The following is an 11,969-nucleotide window of genomic DNA, read 5'->3' on the forward strand; positions in this document are numbered from 1 at the left end:
CCAGCCAGAGCATTGGCTCAATACTCCCTGGGCTTCAAGGGGCCTGGACAGGAACATGTACTGGTCATTGGCTTATGGTCCAAAGATCCTGCCAATTCCTCTTCCCCCACAAAGGCGATGTACTATGATGACATTGTCAACTTTTCATGTAGTAACCCCCGAGTTGACCCCTAAACACAGCCCAGCTGTTGGTACAGAAGATCAGAGGTCCTGGTTCATGCAGTTGCCACCATCCCTAAGTCATAGCGGCTCAACCCAGGATCTGCTCTGCCCATTCCCACATCATACCATAAGATGTCAGGAGAGGGCTGTTTAGCAGCAGCAGCAGTGGAAGGAGACCAGAGCCCTCTACTGAATCCTTAGGGCACCCAAGCACAGGCAGCCAAGGAGCTGCTCCCACCTTGAAGAGCCCTGGCTCCTTGACCCCATTTTTATCAGCACTCCCTGGTGATTCCTTGGTGCATATTGCACAGGCCCTAGAATCTGTTGGAGCTCAAGGGACAGGGAATAGTAGACAAGTCATTCCTTTTTCACAAGTATGCCCCCAATTTTTCTAGGGTAGGAGACTGAACTACCCCTGTCTGTGGGGTAAGGGCCAAACCACAACCCCTCCTACCACACAAAATTGCCATGCACCAAAACTTCAGCAGCACCTGTTAAAGACTCTGAGTCGCAAGGGCTACATGCACTGCTGCCAGCTGCTTCTCTATCAGTGTAGTGAAACTCCTGCACACTCCAGTACTGTCACCAGAAGCTTACTGGTCTCCCCAGATGCTCTTGCACTGCCACAGGCCTCCTCCAAACCCATTCAGCTTAACAGGACAAGCTGGGTGTGCTACAGGAAAGAATTGAGCTTGCTGAACTGTGTCTTAGAGCATCTGTTCAGTGGCCGCAATCCAGGTCCCTCCAACCCCCCTTTCATCACTAGGGCATATAGGATTGACACAACTGGACCAAGTGGGAACCACCAGTGTCCAATAATCCAACTAGGTGTACAAGTAAACAAGAGTTGTTGGTCACAGATCTGCCTGAATTTTATCAATAACAACCTCAGGCAAACTATCATCCTACCCAATGGAAATTTACCAAGAACTTGACAGACAAGCCAGATCCTGGCACCATGGACCTTGTTCACTGCCCAAACATGTGTCTCAAAATGGTCCACTAAGATCAAGGCTGCAAGCTTTCTGTCTGCAAGACAGTCAGTGGTCAACAACATATCATCTGGGGAGAAAACATGTACTTTGGGTGCCTGAGTCCGTGGGCCAAATCACTGGCCACCAAACATGGCATAGGGTCAAGCTATGCAAATAACCCTGTGGCAACACTTGAAATGTCCACTGCAGGCCTTTCCCTGTGAAGGCAGACTGCTCCTGGCTCTCCAGAAAAAGAAAAAGAAATCACTAGCCAGTGCCAGTACATAGTGCTATGTGGTCAGCTGTGAGGCCAGCTGGTCCTTGAGGTCATGCACAGGATGGCAGCTCCATGGAAGGCAGCACTGTGTCAGCTTTCCATGGTGCCCTGTCATGCTGCAGGTGCCTCAGGCTTCTCCACTGGCACTAAGGACTCCAGCGGCAGGATGAAACATCAGCTGACACAGAAATATAACAATCTCAAAAAACTTAACACCAAAAATAAGAAACCAAAAAAAAAATCAATAAATGGAAAAAGGAACAGAACAGACATTTTCCAGAAATATGAATAGTCAACAAATATATGGAAAAATGTTCCACATCTCTAGCAATTAAGTAAATGCAAATTAAAACTACACTGAGGAGATCCAAGATGGTGGCCTAGAGGGAGGCTGGGTTCCTTGTCCCTCCATAACTCCAGTTTCAAGCAGAGGATATCTGTTTCTTGGCACCAATCACCTGCCATTTGCCTGCCTCTCACCTGTCCATCACCTGCCTTACACCTATCCATCACCCAAAGCATGAGGTTTACCTCCTGATGGTCTGACAACAGTCAGCAAACTGATCACCGACCACCAGTGGAGCACCAGCTGCCTGCTGTTCCCTGGAAGTTTACTGTCAAAGTACCTGCAGGTTTGATTACACATGGCTGCCGACATTTTGAGAAACAGCCAGGCCCCGTAGGACACCTGGCCGGAATGACTGAGCCCCATCTCCAGGATCCCTCAGCCCGACCGATCACTCCCTGCCTCTTGGACCCTCACATTGACTGCTCCCTGCCGCCAGGATCCCCAGACCAACTGACTGCGCCCTATCACCAGAACCCCAGACCAACTGATTGCAATCAGCCTCCAGGATCCCATGACCACACCAAACACATCAAACCTCCAGGAACCCTGCCTGACCAACCACATCCCACCTCCAGGACCTCCTGCTGACCACATCTACACCTGAGCTGAAGCTCCACTATTGCCAACAATTTGGAAGCCAGAGCAGCCATCTTGGATAATCCTGGATGCTGTAGCTCCGATCTTTAGGTGGGGCAAATCCCATCCTGAGACGCCTGCTGGAGGCTTGAAGCTCATTGTCAGGTACCTCTCATGCATCGGCTACTGAACTCTGGGATGTTTCATTATTATATGACTGTTATACTATAGATTTTCTTTTTTTTCCTTATTGAAAAAGTTTAAGTTTTTATTTCTTTCTTTTCTTGCTCTCTTTTCCTTTTGTTTACCTGTTCCCTCAGAGTCTCTTTCTCCCTTTTTTGCCTGCTAACATCCAATTGCTTTTGATTACACTCTCACACTTTCTATTATCTAGAACTTCTGTATAATTTTTTCTTATACCATTAACAGCCACATTGTACATCCCTCTGCATCCTCTTTGTCCTCCATTTGAAACTGCAGAACTTATTGCAAATCTGTTTGTTTTACTCAACATAATATTGAACTCATTCTGTTTATTACGACAATTTTGTTATTGTCCCCATAGGGGCTATTTGGTTTAGAATTGCATAGTGTCTGAATAGGCACTGCTAATATTGATCTCCCCTTAAAGAAAGGGTTTGGAAACCAATAGGGCCACTATAAGCCTACAGGGGGAAATCTGCAATACCCCAGATCAGCACTGCTAGAAGGGAAGATACATGAACAACATGAAAAAACAAGGGAAGAAATGATCCAAACAAATCTAGATTCTATATTAGTAGAATCCAATGACAGTATGTTAGAAGACATGTCAGAAAAGGGCTTCATATTATACATGATTAAGATGATTTGTGAAACAAAGGATGAGATAAGAGAGCAAATGCAGGCAATGAATGATAATACCAATAAGCTGAAAGAGCACCTGCAAGAAGCAAAAGATCATTTCAACAAAGAGATAGAGATTTTCAAAAAAAAAAAAAAACAAAAAAAAAAAGAACAAATGGAAATCCTTGAAATGAAGGAAACAATAAACCAAATAAAAAACTCAATGGAAAAATCATGAAAAGACTAGACCACTTGGAAGACAAAACCTCAGACAATGATGACAAAATATTTAATCCTCAAAATAAAGTTGCCCACACAGAGAAGATGGTAAGAAATCATAAACAGAATCTCCAAGAACTATGGGACATCATGAAAAGACCAAATTTAACAATTATTGGGATTGAGGAAGGCACAGAGATACAAACCAAAGGAATGAACAACCTATTCAATAAAATAATATCAGAAAATTTCCCAAACCAGAAGAATGAAATGGAAAATCAAATACAAGAGGCTTACAGAACACCAAATGCACAAAATCACAACAGTTCCACACCAAGGCACATTATAATGAAAATGCCTAACATTCAAAATAAAGATAGGATTTTGAAGGCTGCAAGAGAAAAGCATCAGATTACATATGGGGGAGACCAATACAGATAGCAGCAGATTTCTAAACCCAGACACTAAAAGATGGAAAGGCCTAGAACAATGTATTTCAAGCTCTGAAATAACATGGTTGACAACCAAGAATCCTATACCCAGCAAAACTTACCTTCAGATTTGAAGATGAAATAAAATCCTTCCATGATAAGCAAAAGTTAAAAGAATTTACAAATAGAAAGCCTGCACTACAGAATGTTCTCAACAAAATATTCCATGAGGAGGAAATGAAAAACAACAATGGAGGTTAGCATAGAGAGGAACTACCTTAGAGAAAAAACACTCAAAGGAGGAACCAAGCCAAGGTAAAAACCAAAAATAAGCCAAATGACTGGGAATACAAATCATATCTCAATAATAATCCTGAACATTAATGACCTAAACTAATCAATCAAAAGACATAGACTGGCAGAATGGATTAAAAAGAAAGACCCAACAATATGCTGCCTGCAAGAGATTCATCTCATAGGAAAAGACATCCACAGACTAAAGGTGAAAGGATGGGAAAAAACCTACCATGCACATGGACTCAGTAAAAAAGCAGGGGTTTCCATCCTTATATCAAATAAAGTGGACTTCAAGCCAAAGTTATTCAGAAGGGATAAAGAAGGACATTTCATACTGCTTAAGGGAAACATAAATCAGGAAGACATAACGATAGTAAATACTTATGTCCCAAACAATGGTGCATCCCTGTACATCAAACAATTCTTCTCAATTTCAGGAATCACAGAGACCACAACACAACAATTCTGGATGACTTTAATGCACCGCTATCACCATTAGATAGATCTTCCAAACAAAAACCAAACAAAGAAACCATAGAACTCAATAACACAATCAAGAACATGGACTTAACCAACATATATAGAATATTCCATCCATCAAAAAGCAAATTCACTTTCTTCTCAGCAGCACATGGAACCTTCTCAAAAATAGACCATATGTTATGCCACAAAGCAGCCCTTAGGAAACGCAAAAAAATAGGGATACTGCCTTGTGTCCTATTAGATCCTAATGGACTGAGAATAGAAATTAATGACAAAATAAAAAACAGAAATTACTCCAACACACGGAGAATAAATAATATGCTATTGAATGAAACATGGATAACAGAAAACATCAGAGAGGAGATAAAAAATTTCTTAGAGGTCAATGAGAACGATGATACAACATATCAAAATTTCTGGGACACTATGAAAGCAGTACTAAGAGGAAAATTCATTGCATGGAGAGCATTCCAGAAAAGAATGAAAAGTCAACAACTAAATGACCTAACATTACAGCTCAAAGCCCTAGAAAAAGAAGAACAGAATAACAGTAAAAGTAGTAGAAGACAGGAAATAATTAAAATCAGAGCTGATATCAATGAAATTGAAACAAAGGAAACAATTCAAAAAATTGACAAAACAAAAAGTTGGTTCTTTGAGAAAGTAAACAAAATAGACAAACCCTTAGCCACACTAACAAAGAGGAGAGAGAAAACTCAAATTATTAAAATTCATGATGAAAAAGGAAATATCACGACAGACACCACTCAGATACAGAACTTAATGAGCAGCTACTTTGAAAATCTGTATTCCAACAAAATAGAAACTACTGAAGACATTGACAAATTTCTAGAGACATATGCTCCTCCCAAACTGAACCAGGAGGACATACACAATTTAAACAGATCAATGTGAAGCAATGAAATAGAGAAGCCATTAAAAATCTACCATCCAAGAAAAGCCCAGGACCAGACAGATTCTCAGCCGAGTTCTACAAGACCTTCAAAGAAGAACTCATTCCAATACTTCTCAAAGTATTCCAGGATATAGAAAAGGAGGGTACCCAACCAAACTCATTCTATGAAGTTAATATCACCCTCATACCCAAACCAGAAAAAGACACATCAAGGAAAGAACATTTTAGACCAATATTCTTGATGAATATAGATGCAAAGATCCTTAACAAAGTATTGGCAAACCATATCCAAAAGCATATTAAGAAAATTGTACACCACGATCAAGTGGGGTTCATCCCTGGAATGCAAGGATGGTTTAATATCTGTAAATCAATAAATGTAATCCATCATGTCAATAGACATAAGGATAAGAATCATATTGTTATTTCAATTAATGCAGAAAAAGCGTTCCACAAAATTCAACACCCCTTCATGCTCAAAACACTAGAAAAAATAGGGATAGTAGGGATAGTAGGAACATACCTGAACATTGTAAAGGCTATTTATGCTAAGCCCATGGCCAACATCATTCTTAATGGAGAAAAAGTGAAACCATTCCCTTTAAAAACAGGAACAAGACAGGGATGTCCTCTTTCACCACTTCTACTCAACATTGTCCTTGAAACTCTAGACAGAGCAATTAGGCAGAATAAAGAAATAAAAGAAATACAAATAGGAAAAAAGGAACTTAAGCTGTCACTATTTGCTGATGACATGATTCTATATTTAGAGCATCCAAAAACTTTCTCCAGAAAGCTTCTAGACCTTATCAATTAATTCAGCAAAATAGCAGGCTATAAAATCAACACACATAAATCTAAAGAATTTTTATATCCAAGCGACGAAACAGCTGAAAGGGAAATAAGGAAAACAGCTCCATTTGCAATACCCTCAAGAAAAAAATAAAATAAAATACTTGGGAATCAATCTAACCAAAGAGGTAAACGATCTCTACAATGAAAATTACAAAACAATGAAGAAAGAAATTGAGGAAGACCTTAGAAGATGGAAAGATCTCCCATGTTCTTGGATAGGCAGAACTAATATTGTCAAAATGGCCATACTACAAAAGTGCTATACAGATTTAATGAATTCCAATTAATATTCAAATGATGTACCTTACAGAAATAGAGCAAGCAATCATGAAATTCATCTGGAAGATTAAGAAACCCAGAATAGCTAAAGCAATCCTTACCAGGAAGAATGAAACAGGGGGTATCACAATACCAGAACTTCAACTATACTACAAAGCAATAATAACAAAAACGGCATGGTATCGGCACCAAAATAGACAGGTAGATCAATGGTACAGAATGGAGGACACAGACGTAAAACCAAATAAATACAATTTTCTAATACTAGACAAAGATGCCAAAAATATGCAATGGAGAAAAGATAGCCTCTTCAACAAATGGTGCTGGGAAAACTGGAAATCCATATGCAACAGAATGAAACTGAACCCTATCTCTCACCTTGCACAAAAATCAACTCTCAATGGATCAAGGACCTCGAAATCAGACCAGAGACCTTGCATCTTATAGAAAAAAAGTAGGTCCAAATCTTCAACTTGTTGGCTTAGGATCAGACTTCCTTAACAGGACTCCCATAGCACAAGAAATAAAAGCAAGAATCAACAACTGGGATAGATTCAACAAAATAGCTTTCTCTCAGCAAAGGAAACTATCAGCAATGTGAAGAGAGAGCCTACAGAGTGGGAGAAAATCTTTGGCAATCATACTTCAGATAGAGCACTAATTTCCAGAATATATAAAGAACTCAAAAAACTTTACACCAAGAATACAAATAACCCAATCAACAAATGGGCTAAGCATATGAACAGACACTTCACAGAATAAGATCTACAAGCAAACAAACATATGTTCACCATCTTTAGTAATAAGAGAAATGCAAATCAAAACTACACTAAGATTCCATCTCATCTCAATTAGAATGGCAATTATCAAGAATACAAGCAACAACAGGTGTTGGCAAGGATGTGGTGAAAAAGGTATACTCATACATTACTGGTGGGGATGCAAATTAGTGAAGCCACTCTGGAAAGCAGTGTGGAGATTCCTTAGAAAACTTGGAATGGACCCACCATTTGACCCACCTATCCCACTCCTTGGCCTATACCCAAAATCTTAAAATCAGCATACTTCAGAGATACAGCCACATCAATGCTCATAGATGCTCAATTCACAATAGCCAGATTGTGAAACCAACCTAGATGTCCTTCAATCGATGAATGGATAAAGAACATGTGATATATATATATATATATATATATATATATAATGGTATATTACTCAGCTATAAAGAATAATAAAATTATGGAATTTGCAGGTAAATGGATGAAATTGGAGAATATCATGCTAAGTGAGATAAGCCAATCTCAAAAATCCAAAGGACAATGATTTCACTAATATTCGGATGATGACATATATTGGGGGGTTGGAGGGGTGGAAGAATGGAGGAAGGAGGGACTGTATAGAGGGAAAAGAGGAGTGGGAGGGGTGGGGGGAGAGTAAAAAATAACAGAATGAATCAAACATCATTACCCATTGTAAATGTTTAATTACGCAAATGGTAAGATGTTATTCCATGTACAAATAGAAACAACATGTATCCCATTTGTTTACAATAAAAATAAATTTTAAAAAAGAGACAAAAAAACTACACTGAGATTTCTTCTCACTCTAGTCACAATGACAATTATCAAGAATAGAAGAAACAGTGGGTTTGGAGAGAATGTGGGGGAAACATATATTTATATACTGCTGGTAGGATTTGCAAGTGGTGCCACCACTCTGGAAAGGAGTATGGAGATCCTTCAGAAAGCTTGGAATGAAATCACCATTTAACCTGGTTATCCCACCACTTGGTATATAACCCAAAGGAATTAAAATCAGCATTCAACAGTGACATGGCAACATCAATGCACCCTACATGTCTTCAGTTACTACTCAGTTAATCCCTATCAGAGGAATAATTCACTGATTGGGCTAAGGCTATAATAAACCAGTCATTTAACCTCTGAATATTCTTGCATTGTCTCATTCATGAGCTTTTGGGGGATACCTAATGTCTAAACCACAACAGTATCAGGGCTATTGTGGAAAAAAGACTAATCAAGAAATAGCACTCAGAGAGGAGAACTCCAAATAAATTATTTTATACCAGGGGCCCAGAGACAAGCCAAACTCCAAATTCTGAGCACCATCCACAGTTTCTCACAATAGTTATAGGTTATGTGTGATGACCTGACAGATTTGGCTCCTTGGAAATGTTACAGGTCAGTCTATATGGGCAATGAACAAAAAGACTCCATTTTGCTCTGAGACTCTATGTTATGTAGTAAATGAGCTTCTCCCATAAGAATACCCCACCTCTATACCCATCATCAGTTACATAATGTGACATGGTTAGCAATACAGAATGACAATTCTTATGTAATGAAAAATTGCTCTCTTTTGATTCCTATTGGTCCTAAACAATGCACCATGTGAAAGGCAATTGTGTGGATGTTAGTAACCATTCTTTAGTTTGTTCCTAGGTAAGGGTCATTTTGACCCACTTCCCCCTCTGCTGATGGCCTCATGATGTTAGTTTGTAATTTTGAATCATAGAAACAGATACATATGATTGATGTGATTATTGTTATAAGAACCCCTAAAACCAATAGTCATTTTTGGGGCATTGTGTGAGACAGTCAGTGGGCCAGCTTAATAAAGACTCTCAAATTTGGACTTCTAGTGGCAATCAATCTGTTCTTAAGTTACACCCCACAACACTACATAGTGCCCTAAATTTCTAGTCTACCAGAAATATGGTTGTGCATGGACTCTAGTAGGAAGTATGTTACAGCAGCAGACTGCAGTAGGGGGAAGAAATGGCTCCTCTTACAAGGCCTTCAGAAATCTCCAGCCTTGGGCCCTGAGACCCTACAGGTACATTTACACTTTAAAGGGGAGGAGTCAGACTCCCAGGTGAAGTTATCTGCAATCCACAAGATAAGGACTCATTGCCAACCAGATTTCCTGGGAAAAGGTTGAGAGAGGTGAGGGGAACTGACCCCTTCCCCAGGGATAGGTTTCTTACTCTGATGGGCTGACAGATCTGGCTCCATGAGAATGTTCTAGGCCAGACTCTAAGGGAAATGACTAAAGAGACTCCATTTTGCTCTGAGACTCCATGTTATGTAGGAAATAAGCTTCTCCCATGGGAACACCCCACCTCTGTGCCCATCATCAGTTACTTAGTGTGACATATTTAACAATAAAGAATGATAATTCCTATGTAAAGAAAAATTGCTCTCTTTTGATTCCTATTTCTCCTAAATAGTACACCATGTGAATGGTAATTATGTGGATGTCAGTAACAATTCTTTAGTGTGTACCTAGATAAGGGTCATTTTGACCCACTTCCCACTGTTGGTGATTTCATGATGTTAATGTGTAATTTTGAATCATAGCAACAGACACTTATGATTAATGTGATTTTTGGTATAAGAACCCCTACAACCCTGTAGTTCAGGCTTTTCTCCCAATAGTCATGTTTTGGGGCATTGTGTGAGACAGTCAGCCAGCTGGCTTAGTAAAGACTCTCAAATTTGTACTTCTCAGTGGTGATTAGACTGTTCTTAAGTTGCGCCGATAACATTACCATAACATTCTTACAATCTTTTTTCACAAGCAGGTCTGGGCTTGCAATCACTCTATTCCCAGAGTCTCAAAGAGATTCAGTGGTATTACCAGAGAATAAGTGAGGCTCAGAGTCTTCCCTCAGAGCCAAAGAGGTTCAGGGAACTCCATGAGGTACTCAGTGATCCCAGGACCTTGACCAGGTGCTCAGTGAAGTTCAGCAATTAACATGGTCACAGTGGTGATCAATGCTTTGTCCAGTGTCTTAGTGAGGTTCAGAGCCCTTTCAAGGATCTCAGTGGGGCTCAGTCTCTTGCCAGCATCTCAGTGGGATGCAGCCTTTATTCAGTGTATCATGGGCTCTCAGTTTTTTGTAGGATATCAGTTGTTCTCCTGGTCTTTCCAAGTTTCTCAGTGGTTTCAGGCCTCTCTCCATGGTATCAGTGGTATCATGTTTTTCAAAAAACCATGTTGCCAGACTGGAAATGATGAATTGCAGACTCCAAAGTGGGAGGGGTCTGAGCAGCAGCTCAGAATAATGATACTACAAAAAAATGGCAAGAGACACAGATCAAGATCATATAGGCGGGAGGTTAAGAAGATTTGTAAGATTTCAAATTCACTCGGCACAAATTGTGACTCTGACAGAGTTTTTTGTGATATTTATCAGGCCAGCTGCATGAAAACATTTCCTTTACTTTTTAAAATGTGTTATTATATTTGTTCTAATTGCTTGTACAACAGTAGAATGCAATTATACATTTTCATATAGCATACTTAAATGGAGTGCAATCTCTAATTTTTCTGATTATACATGTTGCAGGTCATGCAGTCATACATGAACATGTGGTGATAATGTCTGTTTCACTCTACTATCATTCCTTCCTCCACACCACTTCCCCCTGCTTCACTCCCCTCTACCTAATATAAAGTAACTCTATTCTTCCCTCTCCTCCCCTTATTGTGAATTAACTTCTGCATATCAGAGGAAAAAATGGCCTGTTGTGTTTCAGGTCTGGCTTATTTCACTTAGCAGGATATTTTCTAATTCCATCCATTTACCAGCAAATGCCAGAATTTCATTCTTCTTTAAAGCTGAGTACTATACCATTGCATAGTTGTACTTGCTTCTGGGAGAACTGACAGAAAAGTACATCTCAATTGACAATAAAAGAACCATTGTCCTATCTTTTAAATGCCTATGTGTGGTGTGATTTGGCTATATTCTCTTGCCAGGTGATTTAAGACCAAGTTTCTCAAAACTGACCTTTTTCCTCTCTATTCTTAGAGTCAGCTGAGATTTACCAGGGTTCACTCTTGGGAACTCAGGAGGAGACTTTTGGCTCCTTTAGCTTTTCCTCTAGCAGTTGTACCATCTTCCAGGATGGGTCAAGGTCTGGTGATCACATTGGCCTCCTTGGCTTCCCTTTATGGCCCCATGTGGTTTGCCATTATCCACTCCAATGACCCTGCTCTTTGCAAAGTGTGCACTGGTTCACTTCCTGTTCTCTAGGTTACTCTCAACACCCCTGATCAACAGGTCAGGTGACTCACCAGAGTTGCAGGGCTCTCAGAGGTGTCCTATTGTTCCCTGGATCCTGGTTCACCTTAGAGGTCAAGGACCAAATATTGGTGACTTTATCCTTGTCTCTTTGGTTTACTTGACTTTGATCTCTATGCTTTGGTTTTAAACATCTAGCACATCAGTTTTGCCAGTCTTGAAGTTAGAATCCTGAGTTTTAACATTTTTGCCAGTCTTGAAGTAAGAATCCTGGGT

At 39.8% G+C, this 11,969-nt stretch overlaps 1 long non-coding RNA gene across 1 annotated transcript in view; it reads left to right on the plus strand.

The window, feature by feature from the left end:
* The first annotated feature begins 314 nt into the window (after positions 1 to 314).
* LOC306640618 overlaps positions 315 to 11,969 on the plus strand; it is a 395,158-nt gene continuing 383,503 nt past the window's right edge. Inside the window, exon 1 of the long non-coding RNA XR_013757827.1 lies at positions 315 to 327. This is a non-coding gene — a long non-coding RNA (uncharacterized lncRNA). The remainder of the gene's footprint in view (positions 328 to 11,969) is intronic.

The sequence above is a fragment of the Sciurus vulgaris genome (genome assembly GCF_902686455.1).
Source record: "Sciurus vulgaris genome assembly, chromosome: 11".
NCBI classification, from domain to species: domain Eukaryota; kingdom Metazoa; phylum Chordata; class Mammalia; order Rodentia; family Sciuridae; genus Sciurus; species Sciurus vulgaris.